The sequence below is a fragment of the Vulpes vulpes genome, chromosome 15 (assembly GCF_048418805.1).
Source record: "Vulpes vulpes isolate BD-2025 chromosome 15, VulVul3, whole genome shotgun sequence".
NCBI lineage: Eukaryota > Metazoa > Chordata > Mammalia > Carnivora > Canidae > Vulpes > Vulpes vulpes.
In genome coordinates this window covers 61,318,922-61,336,504 of record NC_132794.1, presented here as the reverse complement: position 1 = coordinate 61,336,504, position 17,583 = coordinate 61,318,922, and the positions used below count along the sequence as shown (strand labels likewise).

Below are 17,583 nucleotides of genomic sequence, written 5' to 3'. Positions count from 1 at the left end.
CTATCTCGGGTTCTGCTTCTAAAAACACCAACCATGACACATTGGTATTAGAAATGGGCTAGGAAGCAGTCTATAAGGATGGTATTCAGCAGTTGGATCACCGGCTTCCACTGAAGACCTCACTGCTGCTGGCAAGTGAAGTATGAATAGTTTGAATTATGCTGAAACAGTAAGATCATCATGGCTTTCCAGTTGTGGCTAACTGTTATGGAATCTAGAAGGGGATGCATTGATTTATACAATCTCTAGCATTTGAGAAGTATGGGGGAACTAGTAATTATAAAGATTGTGGAATTGCATAGCTGTTGCTGAACAACATCAGTGCTTTAGGGTGAAAAAGAAAGGTAGGTTAAAGATGATCACTCATCAATTCAAAGTAAAGTGTGAATAATAGACTCTACTAGGCATTTAAAGAAGTCCTCATTACCTTAGGACTTAATCTTAAGAGTAGCAGGATTTTAAAAAATATTTCATTCTCAATCCTAGAAAATTTCCTATGCCAAAATCAGGGCCCTGAGATGGAAGGAATGAGACCCTGAGACCTAGGTTAAGGATTCTGGGTGAATTCAGATCAGAACATTGAACCCCTGGTATGTCTAAAGTCTCTGAGCCTGCACTAATAAAGTCTCACTCATTCTTGTTAGAAGATGGGTGCTGCTTTGCTTGAATAATATGCAGGTGTTTCAAATATGCAAATGGCTTACAAGACAATGCTTGCCATTCTCAGGATCTGCCCCCTGGCAACCAGACCAATAACTAAAGTCAAATCACAGCATAACTGGGGATTGTCAGGTCTGCTAAGGCAGCAGAGAGGCGAGCTACAATGATCTACTCAATAAAATGCAGCAGTAAGAACCAGAAATGTTTGCAGGAAGTTCGTCTTGAAGGTGCTGAATCAGGGGAGCGAAATATAAAGCAGAATAAGGCAGAGTTTGTTGATATAGAAACACTTTCCCATGACATTTGGTTTAACACTGGCAAGTATCTTGACATCCTGTTCTAGTAAGTTGCTGGCATGGCTCTTAGAAGCTTGGAAAAGCAGTGGCCTGTGTTAAATGAAGTGGAAAATTCAACAGCTAATTATGTTCCTTGGTATGGCCTCGAGGACATTCCATTTACCAAGATAATAAGAAAGCCATTGGAGAGGGTGGCCAGAGGCAGTAGGGAGAAACCCAGTAGTACCTGTTCTCTAGAAGAAGGGGCTGACAGCAGGAGAATCTGTAACAGAATAGGCTCTTTAATAGCAACAGTATGATTTTGGAATAGGAGAGGCCAAGCGGAAGCATTTAATTGTCAAAGGCAAGGTAGGTGTAATTATTCTCTTGGGCGGTGAGGATAGAAAGGGAACCAGAGGAGCCTGATCCATGATGACCTATGGAGATATTTAACAGAACGTGTGTCCAGGACCAAGACATATAGGGATCCAACAAGGGTGTTGCTTAATATATACAACAATCAAGGGTATATATCACTGGATGAGTAAAAGATTCATGTCACATGACCCAGTGGGAAGATATAATCCTTTGTCTAGTTTCCAGACCTGAGGCAATTGTCCAACTTACAACCCATCAGTTAAAGGAAAGGCCAGGTCCCTTGAGGAAGAAGACTACAATTCAATAGCAAATATATACTATAGTGATTTCCCCAGTCCTTTCCCAAAAAGACTTTCCTTTGGTAATTATAAACTGAGAAAAAGGACTACATAACAGTTTTTGAGGGATGTTGGATACAAGGTCTGAATGAACACAGAGTTGAATACCCAATGACCCAAAGTGTTATCATGACGCTTCAGTTAAAATAAGGAAGGTCAGGTAATAAGTGGAGTCTTGGCCCAAGTCCATCTCACAATGAGTCCATTAGTTCCAAAAATAAAAATAAGCATAGAATGACCTAATAGTCATTTCCCTGCTACCTAACACATAATTGAAATGGACAAACTCAGCAATTGGCAGAACTCTCACAATGGCTTCCCGACCTATGAAAGAAGACCCATTATAATAGAAAAGGCCAAATGGAAACCTTGGGAATTGCCCTTCCTACCCTTGAAAGATTGTAAAATCAAAAACAACACTGCTTCAAGGAGAAAGGCAGTGATTATTAACATCTTCAAAGACTTGAAGCTTGGTGGTATCCATTGCAACCCTATGTCTGGCCCCTAAAACACAGGTAATTAATATCTCAAACTTAATTAAGTAGTAACAGTCAACTGTAGCTACTGTGATGGATGTGATATCTTTGTTGTAGCAGATTAACATAGCCCCTGATAAGAAGTATGAAGCCATTAATATGGCAAAAGTATTGTTTTCAATATCTAGCAGTCAGGAAGAGCATAGGCAGTTTGCCTCTACATTGGGAAGACCACAGTACATTAATAGTCTTGCCCAGAGCTAAGTTAATTCTCCTACACTCTGTTATTACATAGTGGAAAATATCTGGACCATCTGGACATCCCACAGATAATAGTGTTCTATGACATTAGCAGTATCATGTTAGATAGACTTAATGACTAAGAAATGGGCAAGTACTACGTACATATTGGTAAGACACGTGTACATCAGAGTATAGGAGACAAATCCTATGAAAATTCAGGTCTATCCATGTCAGTAAAGTTTTTAAGGGTCCAGTTGTCTGCGGCTTGCTGAGACATCCCATCCATATTAAATATTGACATCTATTTCAGGTATGGGTTTAATTTCCCTGCCCAAAGTGCCTCAGACACTACCATTATATAAGAGGTCATTATCTCAGACCAAGTGAGCTATTTTACAAATGAGATGTGGTAGCAGCCCCATGACCATGGGATTTCCTTGTTTTGTCACACACTTCATCCCCCAAAACCTGCAGGCCTGATGGGTGGAATAGACTTTTGAAAGCATAGCATCATGTGATGCTATGGGGGATTATCCTTCAGGATGGGCCTAACACTTTAAATCAATGATCACTGTATAGTGATATTTTTCAAACAGGGGACTCTAAGGTTGTGGAAGTAGGAGTAGCTTTTCTCAGTAGCACTCCAAGTGCTGCCAGTCACTGCAACTACATGCTCTGCAGGCCTAGAGTTTCCAGTCTGCTTAAAGGAAATACTTCCATAAAGGGACAGAGTAGGAAGGATCTCATTAAACTTTAAGCTACCACCTGGTTATTTCCCATTCCTTTTTGCTAAGAGGCTAGCAGACAAGAAAAAGAGTCCCCATACTGGCCAGGTAATTGGCACAGGTAAAGTAGAAGTAACTGTTACACAACGCAGGAAAGGAAGACTATTTAGCACTTAACTGATCCACTGGAACATCTCTTGATAACTTGCCTAACCAATTTTGTTGGCAAAGAGACAAATGCAACATCCACAGCCTAAGACAGATATGGCAGCTAGAGGCTCAAATCCCTCCAGGATGAGAGTCTGGATAGCCCTTCCACACAAGCCACCTAGCCCATAGAAGGGCTATTTGAATGTTAAGAGGATACAGAAGGTATGCAAGAGGAGAGAGATGATGAATGTCAGGTTCAAATGCAATGTCAGGATTTAGAATTTTCTCCATTAACCTTCTTATAAATTTTTCCAGGAAAAGAAAAAGAGGAAACAGAATCCAGATGAGGTGAGGTTATGTTTCTTAGAATGTTTCTGAGAATACTCCCTGTTAAACCACCTGCATGCAAATCTCCATCTCAGTCTGTTTCCCAGGAATTTTAACCTAAGATAATATCACACCCACTGAACAAGTTGAGATCATGAGGAGATGATGTGTAATTTTGTACTGCTATAAACTAACAAGTGACAAGTACTCTAAGGGGGAAAAGAAAGTGTTCCAACTATATAACTGTATGTGGGAACTCATGATGGCTCTGGGCTGGAAGTACTCAGCTAAAATCCAAACCAATATTCATAAATAGAAAACAATGGATCCTAAGTTGTGGTAGTGGTGTTAAATGACACACATAAAACTGAATCTCTGTAACCTAAGTGGATGTATCTTGTGATATATCAGATATCTTGTGCATAATAAGACACATTATAGTATTTTGAATTCAAACTTACCTGTATTAAGTAATATTTCTGAACTGTAAAGTAAGCATGAATCATTGGCACTTGAATACACAGCACTCTTTCCCACACTGTTTATATCTCGTAAGCATTATCATAATAAACATATAGTCAAGTGGCAACCAGACCAAATATAAATTCATTGTGCAAATGAAACTGAAATAAAGCATTTCCCTCAAGAGAGCAAAAACCTGGAACCAATTTAAATGTCCAACTGGGGAAATAATTAAATAAATTATAGTATAACATATCATCATTAGTGATGACATGAGTAGATTTACATTTATTGACATAGAAAGATGTAATATATGGTATTACTAAGTGTCAAAGCAGTCTGCAAATTAATATCATAGAGGACATTTTTACGATAATTTATATTCGGGTAAGTATACGTATAGGAAAAATTCCAAATGGAAGTATATAAAAATGTTAATCATTAATAATTATCATTATCATTATTTTGCTTATTATCTCAGATGCTGTCAGTGTCCCATGTAGTACTCTAGTCAATTTCTAATGGTTTTCTCTGTGCCTGAAAGCTTTTTATTCCAGACCAGCAGAAAACTGCTTGTAAGTGGGCTAAAAATGCTAAGGTAGTCGTTCACCCCTAAGGTAGCATAACTCTGAGGCATTTATTTTGCAGCATTTTCCAGGGGTTCTCCATGAAATTTCTGTCTAGTTTCCTACTTATATAGCTGGCTTAAAACATACCCTTCATTGGCCAGATTCTCTTCCTTGTATTACTTCCCCATTACCCCATTATTATTATAATCTGTTTGCACTCAAATTCTTTTCTGTTTCTGGGCACATCCAAACTGCAATATTTATCTGTAATTTTGAAATAGTTCTGTTTAAAACATTACATATATAAAAACTTAATAAAAATTTAAAAAACATTTAACATCAGATGGGGTGTTTTTTGTTTTTTGTTTTGTTTTAATAGTTTATTTATTTATTTTAGAGGGGGCGCGGAGAGGGGCAGAGTTGGGGAGAGAGGGATTGGGAGAGAATCCCAAGCAGACACCATGCTAAACATAAAGCCTGACAGGGGATTCAGGGCTCCATCTCACAACTCTTACATCATGACTTGAGCAAAAACCAAGAGTTGGACACTTAATCGACTGAGTCACTCAGGTGCCCCAACATCAGATGTTTTATATATCAGATGTATAATAACATAATCAGAAGAAAAGTCATGAGTTCATTTTGGGTTATTCAGTAAAGATATTTGTCTTTAAGTTTTTGTTTTAATGCTGTGAGGGGGGACATGGAAACTACTTTCACATATCAAAAGGGCTAATATGTAAGAGAAAAAATTCGTCATGACACTAAAGAAACCATAGAAAAAGAGGCTAGTGGGTGGAACTCACAAGGAGAAGGATTTCTTTCAAATAAGAACTTTCTAGCAGTTACAGTTACCCAAAATTGGAATAAATGTTCTCTGGAAAAAGAGCATTTTAGGCAGCGACAAGTGATAATGTATAAGCAGAGGCTGAATGACCCCTTGACAGGGACAGTTGGCTTCAAGGATCTTTAACACTCTTTTCAACTTGAAGAGTCTCTATTTTTTAAATCTAATTCATCAAATTATGTGGCTATCAGGAATCATTTATAGTTTCTCACTAATGATACCTAGCGTGTTGGATAATTTGGGACCCTATGTTCATTCCTAGACCTTCAGACATGAGTGAAGGGATCATGGTGGCACCTTGTACCAACGGGAAGTTCACATTCACAAAACACAGAGGTGAAGAAAGTCTAGGACTCTAGATAAATCACTAAATTCAGATCAAAAAAATATTAATTTAAAAACTCCATTATTAACACAGGCTGTAGTCAGACCATGAAATGGTCTTGTTTTATCTATTTTTCCAGCATTTGCAATATCTTACATGTAAGCCAGAGATCAGTAAGTGGTCAGTTTGGACAAATAGGAGAATTCATTATGCATCCTTAAGACAAAAGAAAACACATTGCTTCTGTGACCTATATTTTGAGAGAGTACAGATATGGGAAGAAAGAGCTAATGTGTGATACTGCTGGATCCCCCAATTTTGCTACTGAGTAACTTCCTAATATGACTAAAGGAGATTAGAAAATATGGAATCATGGATGTGGGAAAATGCATTAGACGGGAGAGGTAGGATAGCTAAAAAGCGATGAGGGTGTTTCACTAAAACCTTTGGAATCTTTTCTTCTGTCCCATCATCTCCATAAGTCATATCAAACTTTCTAGATCACACATCTCATGTGTTTTGGTTTGGAATATATGGCTCTACTAATGTGGCAATGAGATTTCTGGGTCATAAGACCCAAAACATAGTTCTGTCTTTACTACTAACTAGCTTTGACCATTATCCTTGAGAATGTAACAATCTTTCTGAGCCTTAATTTCTCCATATACAACATGAAGAAGCAGACTACATGATTTTAACTTTTCTTTCAGGTTTACCTTTTGTTATTTCCACAAGGATATATTCAATACACAGAAGGAGAGACCACATACTCATCTACCAAAGAAGGAAAACCCTTATAAAATAGACTGTTTAACCTGGTGTATTTCCAAAATGACTTAAGCCAGTGTGATTATTCCTGATTTTAGGCTCTATTGGAAGCTTCCAATGGTTAGAGGTAGATGGAGATTATCAGTCCCTTCCTCCACAATTTATCATGTGGTTTTTATATCGCAATCAAGTTCTAGGTCAAATTCTGCCACACTTACACATTTTTATTAGGAAGCAGAAGTAAAAATATTCACACAACCTGCAGTGTAAGCTTTCTAAAGCCCCAGCTTTCTGTCTTCTTCAGCATTTGAGCAAGTAACTTGCATGAAGGATTCGCTCAAGGCAAATGCAACATGATTGAGCTAATCTAGTCAAAGCCAAGCCACAAAATCCTTTTTAAGTGGCTTGTATACAAAATGAATTGGAATTCTAAGCATAGAATACCATTCCAATGGGTGGAGACTAATGGGTTCACCAGATTTTTTTTTTAAGATTTTATTTATTTATTCATGAAAGACACAGAGAGAGAGAGAGAGAGAGAGAGAGAGAGAGAGAGAGGCAGAGACACAGGAGGAGGGAGAAGCAGGCTCCATGCAGGGAGCCTGATGTGGAACTCCATCCCGGGACTCCAGGATCACACCCTGAGCTGAAGGCAGGCGCCAAACTGCTGAGCCACCCAGAGATTCCCATTCACCAGATTTTCATATCCTGTCACCAAACTGTGGAAATGTTAGTACAATATTCCTAGCCAATCCACATACCTTGAATTCTATGTATTTTACCAATGAAAAATAATCTTTAACATTTCTTTGGTTGGTATTTGTCTTTTCTATACACTATTGATGTGAGTATACTCAACTCAATGTTAATTAGCCTGCCTGGGGTATAGATTAAAATTAAAAATCATACTGTCCATAATGAACTATTCTAAGGTAAATTATACATGTGTAACAATATAATATGAGGACTTCTAGGAAGGACTACTATCCTAAAAGACCTGATGTTGCACCATTCATAATTTATTTTTGTTAGATGGTACTCTGTGCCATTCTTCATATACTCTCCAACCTCTCTTTATCATCCTTCATCTCATTTTTCTTTACCATTCTTTTTACTGTCCTCTTACCATCCTTCACATTTTCCTCTCTTTATCATGTGATATTCTTTTGTGATAGGATTATGTACTGGACTAAGATATCAATAGTTTAGTGTGAATTATGGTAATATTATCATAGCTCCTTTATGTCTTACACATATCTGACAAAATCCTTGACTCTTGATTAATTAAATCATCTGCCTTCTTCATTCATACACTTGGGCTTCTGAACATTGCTAGAGAAAATCATATAATTATGTGCTTTCAAGCCACAAAAAATTCCTTGTCTCCAACTTTAGCTAGCTTTCAAGTTGTCTAGAAGCATTTCTGTATTTATTACCATGCCTATTTAAGGTCCAGGAGCTTAAGGAATCCTAAGATAATATTAAGTTTATCATTGCAATGATGAGCCATAGATGGGGTTCTGGCCAGGCAAAAGAGTAAAGCTTTCCCTCTTATCTACTTCTTTCACAGGAAAGTGTTCCTAAGCAACCACCATTTCTACATAGTTGCAATGGCTTTTTTGCTTCCGTACTTACCCCCAAATGTCTACTCTTCATAGAGCAACTAGCAATCTTTTAAAAATGCACCTCAGACCAGATAATTCCCTTAGTCTCAATGGCTTCCAGGCATACTTAAACTAAAACTACTTGTTTAGGCTTATCAGACTCCACGCAATTTGGCTACTCCCCATCTCTTGCCTACTCCTCTCTATCCACATTGGTGTTCTTGCCAATTAGCAAACCTAAAGCATGTGCCCAACGCTTTTGCACTAGCTGTTCCCTCTGACTAGAGCACCCTTCCTTAGAGTTTCACATTGTGGTTCACTTCTTCACATCTTTGAGGACTCTGTTCATATGTCACCTTCCTCTACTTCCCTACCTGTCCTCTTATACTATTACTTCAAACATCAAGAAATATCAGTACTAAGAGGTTCTATTTATTACTGTTTAAGGGAATTTTTGATGCTTCAAGTTACATGTCCCATGTAACTATTCCATGTTCTGTTCCTACTGTCATAAGGCCTACAACAGGTCTGCATATGGAAAGACAAATATACCTTTGTGTTCATCAGGAAGATATGAACATTTTAAAGCGACAATTTAGAAAGGCAAGGAGGGCATTGGAGGGGATATTGTTTATCTAGTTTTACCTATAAAGTCCTGGATGCTTTTATTTTTAAATCTCTTATTTATATACGGTATAATATATTTAAAACTTGTATATGGTAAAATCCATTCTTTGTGATGTACTCTTCTATGAATTTTCACATATATGCCTACAATTATATACTCACCCCAACAATCAAGATATAAAGCAGTTCTATCACTCCCCAAATTCCCTTATGTGTGACTGCTTTGTAGCCAACCTCTCTCCTACCCTCCCCTAACCCCTGCAATCACTTAGCTGTTTCCTATCCCTATAGTTTTTAGGCTCTGAGAATTCTGAGTCTAACCATTATTTAAGGTCCAGCAAGTCCTGGTGATCTGCCAGCATTATTCAAATCCATTCTTGATAGCAAAATTATTGGTTGAGCATGACTGAAAGAGTGTTAACTATGGATATATTTAATAAATTATACACTAGCTTTTGTGGAACTATGATATTGATTCTCAGGGTAATACTTTAGCTGAGGTGGTTAGAAGAATAATTTCTCCTCTGGTCTGGCTTAGTTCAGATCCCTCCTCTCCTATTTTATCAAGATTCTGCCAATTTCCTTCATCATACCTGGCTTTGCCCTCAAACAGTTACTTCTTTATGTAATGTTCTTAATACTGGTTACAGCATTTTTCTCCCTGAATTTACCAATACCCAAAGTTTCTTTTAAGTACAGAATGATTGTCACTGAACTGCTGAAGGTGACTTTCTGATGATGTCCACAAAAATTTTCTTCTGCTCCCACTTTCCATCTCAGTCCTGCACTGAGTCTGTGCTCCCTGGCTCAGGCAGTAGTTCCTTCTTGAATGCTCTGTGCTCTGCTCTTAGCTCTCTGATTTGCCACCTGTGTGTTTTGGATGTGCCCTGGAACTGAAGGTTTAAGTGTTAATGTCCAATGTAGAGCCTGGTTATTGTAGCTCGGGTGCATTCTTGTTTGACCATTTCATGCTCACTAATCATTCACATCCATTAAGAAATCTGACCCATGAATTACATAGTGGAATTTAGTTTACCAGGAATAGGAACTAAGAAGTAGGAGTAGGGAAAAAAAATCACAGGTTAGTTCCTGTGCCTGCTGCACCTATAGCATCAACACCAGAAGTTAACATATCAGGCAGGCTGAAGGCAAAGTAGCTTCAGTAGCCACTGACAAGTCACAAATCTGCTTGGACTTTGTTCTGCACATATTAGAAAGACTACACTAGGTTCTAGCTTTAAATTCACCTTGGAGGCTTCTTTATTTCCTAGTTCCAGCTATTCCTCACAAAATCCTTGAGGAAGATACATGCCAAAGCTATAAGAGCAGTGGCAAACCAAGCAGCATTTCAGTTTGAGACTAGTGGGCCCAGATGGCCTGGTCTGCCAGGACAGTACTGGATGTTCATGGGTAGTTACTGATAGCATTTATTTATTCTCCAAGTGTACCAATTTTGATTATAAATTATACAACTACTGGGGCACCTCAGTGGCTCAGTGGTTGGGCTTTTGCCTTTGCTCAGGTCATGATCCTGAGGTCCTGAGATCGAGTCCCATATCAGTCTCCCCTCAGGGAGCCTGCTTCTCCCTCTGCCTGTGTCTCTGCATCTCTCTCTCTCTCTCTCTGTTTCTCATGAATAAATAAATAAAATCTTTAAAAAAAATTATATGACTACCTTAATTACATACAGCATACATACACAATATATAATTCCTCCCTCCCCATCAGGAGAGAATATGGAACCATTAGAAATTAGACACCCAAAGAGAAAGGTACAAGGTCAAAGAAAGAATTAAAATAATTCTTAGTATTGACAAGTAAAATTGGCAGATTGAATTTTGTAATACTTCTCAGAGTGGAAGCAACACACCCATAATGGCAGTTCTTAAGAGGGACTTAGAGTTTTTACCAATAGAGTGAGTAATGAGAAATATGAAAGCCCCTGAAACTAGAGACTGACATCACACACACACACACACACACACACACACACACACACACACACACAAAGAATGCAGTTATGCAGGAAGGAGATGCAGGAAGCTATGCACATTGGACCAGAACAGAGACCCATTCCTTAGCTAAAATGGCTGAAGGAGAGGTCCTTAAGTTGGGTTCATTGATAGACTTTGGGGCTATATCACTATATACTTTAGTGAAGTATAAATAAAACTTCTTGTATATATAAAATTTTCGGGAAAACTTATCAGTGATTTTCATCAGGCTCTCAAAAAAAGTCCAAAAAGTTAAGAATCATTGCTTTATGGTGTTTTCAGTTCTGGTATATATTTTAAAATATATTAAAAAGTAACTAGTTCTCATTCTAGTGTTATACTATTTAGTTATTTTCAACACATCTACCACTAGTTTCATAAAATCCTAAGTTAAATAGCCTTCACTGGGCTAGGTGGGCCTTACTTGAGTTTTATAATAATAATTCCAATATCCAGAGTAGATAAAAGAAACAGATAAACAGCATTGCTAGAGAAATGCTCTCTTAAAATATCTTCTTTCTTTCTTTTTCCTTTTTTTTGTGTGTGTGTGTGTGTGTGGTGGGGGGAGCAGGGTAGAGGGAGAGAGGGAGATTCCCAATAGGCTCCATGTTGCATGTGGGGCTTGACCCCACAACCCTGAGATCATGACCTGAGCCGAAATCAAGAGTCAGACGGTTAACTGACTGAGCACCCAGGTGCTTATAGTTTTTCTATATAGGCATGTATTATCTTACAGAAACCCTTGGGAATTCTAAACTCCTTAGGGTAACATAGAGACAGTTTTGCAAGTTAAGTGCCATTTTCGATAAAGATGTGAGAGCTATGTCATGAAAAAAAGATTGATTTTGCAATGCCACTTGAGGATACTTTTCTTCCTTTTGACTTTTGGTTTAGTTTATTCCTTCTTGGTACTGCATTTATATGCCAGGTGAGCCAGGTTGTGACTGGTTTATATAGTTCTTACTTGTAATAAAATACTAAATGGTAGGTAACTCTACTTCTGTTACAGTAAACCCCATATTTGTTCCTACCATTAAGTATCTGAATGCCCTTGTGGAAATAATGTAACTCCTCTGGGCCTGAGGTTCCTTATCTCCAGACATGATGAGAGCATTGGCTTTCATAAGAAGTTATTGGAGGTTTCTTCCAGCTGTGTGATTGTATGGCTTTGTATTTCTAGGAAGGCAGCTATGTTTACCATTCTCAAGTTTATACAACAAACTCCTGAGGAGGATAGTCACTTTATATTTATACAGGATAATATCTAAGACAACAAGTAAATAAAAGACAAAACATTGATTGAGCAGCTGGGGAGAAGACCTCTCAGGAAAACTGTGCTTCATTAGACTCCCTACCCCATGAAAAGACTGATTGGCCAAATTCTAGGAGTCTTTTTGGACTACCTGCCATAGTACACAGAACCATCATATCATACACTAAATGTCACACACACACACACATACACACACACACGTGCAGCATGAATTCTCTCTCCCTTTTTATACCTACAAGGTTTGCCCTAGCTAGTAGCTCTTCTGTATCATTTTTCCCACCATGCAGAAACAAATGAAAAACGAAACCAATTTCCACTTCTCAGGGACAGGAGTCTTGGCTCTCTTGCCACCTTCTCTCTCCTGGGCACAGAAGTTCCTCTTGTAGAACTACTGTCCTTCTGGTCTGCTTTCTGAAACATGAGAAGTTCCTGGTACTCAGAGGTAGGGCACATCCCCCTACTGAGAGTACCAGAATATGGCATGTGGCAGGAGGAGGAGCATGTAAAGTTGGAGGTTACAGTATTATATCAGGCAACTCTACCCTAGTTATAGAATAACACATTATAGAGAACATTTCCCTGAGCCAAAAGTATCACTTCCTCATTACAATCAGAATTGAAAATGGGTCCCCCATTCAGACGAAATTATGGGGCTTTCATATCATCCCCAGCCTTAGCCAAGCAATGGTCACTTATAAGCATTATTATTTAATCATATGCAAGTTGTTTTCATTCTGATAGTTGTGATGGACCTGAAGAATATTATCCTCTTTACTCATATACCTAATCTCAATTTAGGTGATGTCCCTAGAGGTTCAAAATCCAGTGTATTTCACCCTAGAAATAAATATTGTGTATCTCACTCCAGAAAAGCAGTTATTGGAATGTGTCATGCCATACACCATCCAGATCCAAATAAAACTATTGTTCCTCCTTCACATCTATAACCGTTTTCTTGGGGATCCCTGGGTGGCGCAGCGGTTTAGCGCCTGCCTTTGGCCCAGGGCGCGATCCTGGAGACCCGGGATCGAATCCCACATCGGGCTCCCTGTGCATGGAGCCTGCTTCTCCCTCTGCCTGTGTCTCTGCCTCTCTCTCTCTCTCTGTGACTATCATAAATAATAAAAAAAAAATAATAAAAAATTTATAACCGTTTTCTTCAAAATTTAGTATAGAAGTCCATTCTTTCTACTGACTTAGGCTGGACTGCAGCAGTTTTCTGTTCTTATGCAACTTAGTGATCATTTAAATAGTTGGATATGTTGCTTGCAATCTGAATTCTTATAGCTAAAAATTGAGAGCTTTGCATCTGCTCTTCTCTTTCTTCTATAAAACACACACACACACACCACACACACACACACTGATATTAACTGTAAGGGAAAAAAGGAGAGTACACATTCTTCTAAAGTGGACTCAAGGAAAGATCCTACGTTAGGCCATAAAACAGACCTCAAATTTAAAAGGACTGGAATCATACAAAGTATGTTCTCCAACAACAATGGAATAAAATTAGAAATCTATAACAGAAGGAAATTTGGAAAATATAAAACTATCTATATTTTATTTCTACACAATCTTGTATATAGAAAATCCTAAGGAATTCACACAATGTGTTATTAGAACTAAGAAAAGAATTCAGCAAAGTTGCAGACTACAAGATCAATATAGAAAAATCAATTATATCTCCATACACTAGCAATGAATAATCTGAAATAGAAATTAAGAAATTAAGAAACCAATTCCATTTATAATACCATTAAAAGGGATATAATACTTGGGAATAAATTTAACAAAAGAGCAAGACCTATACAGTGGAAATTAAAAAGCATTATTAAAAAAAATTAAAGATCTAAATAAATGGAGAGACATCTCACATTCATGAATTGGAAGACTTAATGTTGTTAAGATACCAATAGTTCTCCCCAGAGTGATCTACAGATTCAACACAGTCACCAAAATCCCAACTAGTTTTTTTCTTTTACAGAAATTGACAAGCTGATCTTTTTTATATGTATACATATATATATATAATATATATATATAATATATATAATATATATATTTAAAAAATATATATGTGTATATATATACATATATATATTTTTTAAAGATGTTATTTATTTATTCATTCATGTGAAACCCAAAGAGAGAGAGGCAGAGACACAGGCAGAGGGAGAAACAGGCTCCATGCAGGGAGCCGGATGTGGGAGTCGATCCTCGGTCTCCAGGATCAAGCCCTGGGCTGAAGGCAGTGCTAAACCGCTGAGCCACCTGGGCTGCCCTGTATTTTTTATTATTATTATTGGATTTCGATTTACCAACATATAACACCCAGTGCTGTTCCCATCAAGTGCCCTCCTCAGTGCCCCTCACCCAGTCATCCCAACCTCCCCCCCCTTCCACTACCACTTGTTTGTTTCCCAGAGTTAGGAGTCTCTCATGCGATCTTAAAATTCATACAAAAATACAAGGAATCCTGTATAGCCAAAACAATCTTGATAAAAAGCACAAAGTTGAAGGATTCACACTTTCCATTTTCAAAGCTTACTACAAAGCCACACCAATGAAGACAATGTATCAATGGTATAAAGACAGGCACACAGATCAATGGGATAGAATTAAGAGTCCAGGAAAAAAATCTTCTATTTACGGTCAACTGACTTTCAACAAGGGTCCAATATAGTTCAATGGGAAAAGGATCATCATTTCAACAAAAGGTGTTGGGACCAATGGATATCCATGTACAAAAAAAAATAAACCCCTCCCACACACAATATATAAAATTAATTCAAAATGGATCATAGACCTAAATATAGGACTAAAACTATGAAACTATTACCAATAAAGCATAGAAATAAATCTTCATGACTTTGGAGTAGCAATGTTTTCTCAGATATGATATCAAAAGCACATGTAATAAATAGATAAATTCAACATCCAAATGAAAAACTTTTTTTGTGCTTCAAGGATCACCCTTAAGAAAGTGGAAAGATAACCCAAAGAATGGGAGAAAATATTTATAAGTCACATATCTGATAAAGGCCTGGTATCCAAAACATATAAAGAATATTTACAACTCAATAACAAAAAGACAATCTAATTAAGGAATGGGCAGAGGACTTGAATGGACATTTATCCAAAGAAGACAAATAAATGGTCAATAAGCACATCAAAAGATGTTCAACATCGTTAGTCATCAGCAGAGGCAAATCAAAACCACAAGATACCATTTCACACCCACTAGGGTGGCTATAATAAAAAAGATGGGTCATAACAAGTATTGGCAAGGATATGAGGAAATTGGAAGCCTTTTACCCCTGCTGGCAAAATATAAAATGGTGTAGATATCTTGAAAAACAGTTTGGCAATTCCTCAAAAGTTAAATATAGTTACCTTAACAATCAGTATTTTCATTCCTAGATGCATAACTGAAGAGAACTTAAAACTTATGTCCACAGAAAAATTTGTACACAAATGTTCAGAGTAGCAGTAATGTAATAGCTAAAAAGTGGAAGCAACCCAACTGCCCATTAACTAATGATACCATATACGAATGTGATATATCCACACAGTGGAATGTTACTACCCTATAAAAAGAAATGAATTACTGATACACACAACATAGATGAACATTAGAAATATTAGGCTAAGTTAAAGAAGCCAGATACAAAAGGCTGTATATTACTCCATTTACATGAAATGTCCAGAATAGGCAAGTTCCAGAGAGTGGAGAAGTGGTTTCCATGACGGTGAAAATGGTAAGTATATGCTAGTGAGTATGAAGTTTCTTTTTGGGGTGATGAAATATTCTAAAAGTAGATCATGATGATGATTGCACAGCTCTAGAAATATACTAAAACCTACCAAATTGTACACTTTAAAAGTGTGAATTTGCAGTGGCAGCAAGCATGCCCTGGACACACACAATGATGCTGGCAAGTTTGTGGACATGTACCAGCAGCAGAAATGCTCCACCAGCAACTGCTACATGGGCGCCAGGGGCCATGTGTCCATTCAGATAAAGGTGGCTGAGGCTGACCAGGTGACAGGCAGGTTTCACCATCAGTTTAAAACCTACACTGTGTGTGGGGCCATTTGCAGGTTGGGTGAGTCAGATGACTCCATTCTCCTACTGGCCAAGGCAGATGGTGTCCTTTCAAAGAACTTCTGACTGGAGAGGACCAGGATGTGGAATATCTGTCATAAATAAATAGCAAAAACCCAAAGAGAATAGAATGAAAAAGTGTGAATTTTATGTCACATGACTTGTATCTCAATAAAGCTGTTATTTTTATTCAATCCAATGTTTTATGCAGATAAAGAATACTATGTATTTATTAATTTAACAATATATCTATTAATAAACGCATAGTATCTATTAATGAGTAAATTAATGAGTAAATTAATAAATATTAATAAATACTATGTGTTTATTAATTCAGTACTCATTGAACAAATCCTTGAGGGAATAGAACTAAAATAAATTCAGAACTGATTGTTTACTGGGCACTGTGTATTAAGCACTGTCATGCATGTGATCCAAAAAGAACCGAAGAAAGAGCCTTTGAATCTTAAGACTGAACAACAGTGACCTTTAAAAAGCAGTTTCATTAGAGAGGTGAACTAGAATTGGAAGGATTACAGTGAGTGGGCAGTGGAAAAGTGAAAGTAATGAGTGTGGGCTCCTTTTTCAAGTCTAGCAGCAAAAGAACAGATGAGATAGCTTAAGGAAGAGGCAGGGTAAAAAAATTATAGTAACTTATTTTTCTGATTATTTAATATGGGCCCAATGTAGATAGTTTGGAAGAACAGAGAAGTATAGCAAAAAAAAATTAAATGGTTTATGATCTTTAAATAAAAATAAACAAACTACAAGTCTACATTTTCTGCATAAATTCATATCAAAGAAATCTGGATACTAAATTATTCAAAAGCTATTATACAATTTAGATTTCTAAGCCATCAAAGTATATTTCTATTAAAGAAAGAAGGAAAGGACAAAAAGTGACTTTTCTTTTATGGTAGATGTTGAATTTGAAGGAAAAATATGGGAGTGATGGAAGCCACTTGGTACTGCTTAGAGGTTATTTTCCTAGTTGATAACAATAAGCTTTTGTTGACAGAAGTAGATCTCACTACAAGAAAAAAAGTTTGTAACTATGTGTGGTGATAGGTGTTAACCAGACTTCTGTGGTGATCAGTTTGCAATATATACGTACACTGAATCACTATGCTGTACACCTGAAATTAGCACAATGTTGTATTTCAATTATGTCTCAATTTTAAAAATAATGAGATTAAAAATATGTATAGGATCAGACCTCCAAAAAATTTCATTCCCACATAATAATAAAAATTACAGACTTCAGGGGAGCCTGGGTGGTGCAGGTTGTGATTGATCTCAGGATCCAGAGATGGACCCTAGCCGCGGTAGGATCCATGCTCAGTGGGGAGTCTGCTTAAGACTTTCTTTCCCTCTCTCTCTGTCCCCCCCACAACTTCCTCTCTCTCTCAAAATAAATAAAAGCTTTTTTAAAAA

General features: G+C 37.4%; 1 pseudogene; it reads left to right on the top strand.

Annotated features, from left to right (window-relative positions):
• The first annotated feature begins 823 nt into the window (after positions 1 to 823).
• Positions 824 to 16,215, top strand: LOC112917108 (small ribosomal subunit protein eS21 pseudogene; annotated as a pseudogene).
• Positions 16,216 to 17,583: the final 1,368 nt, after the last annotated feature.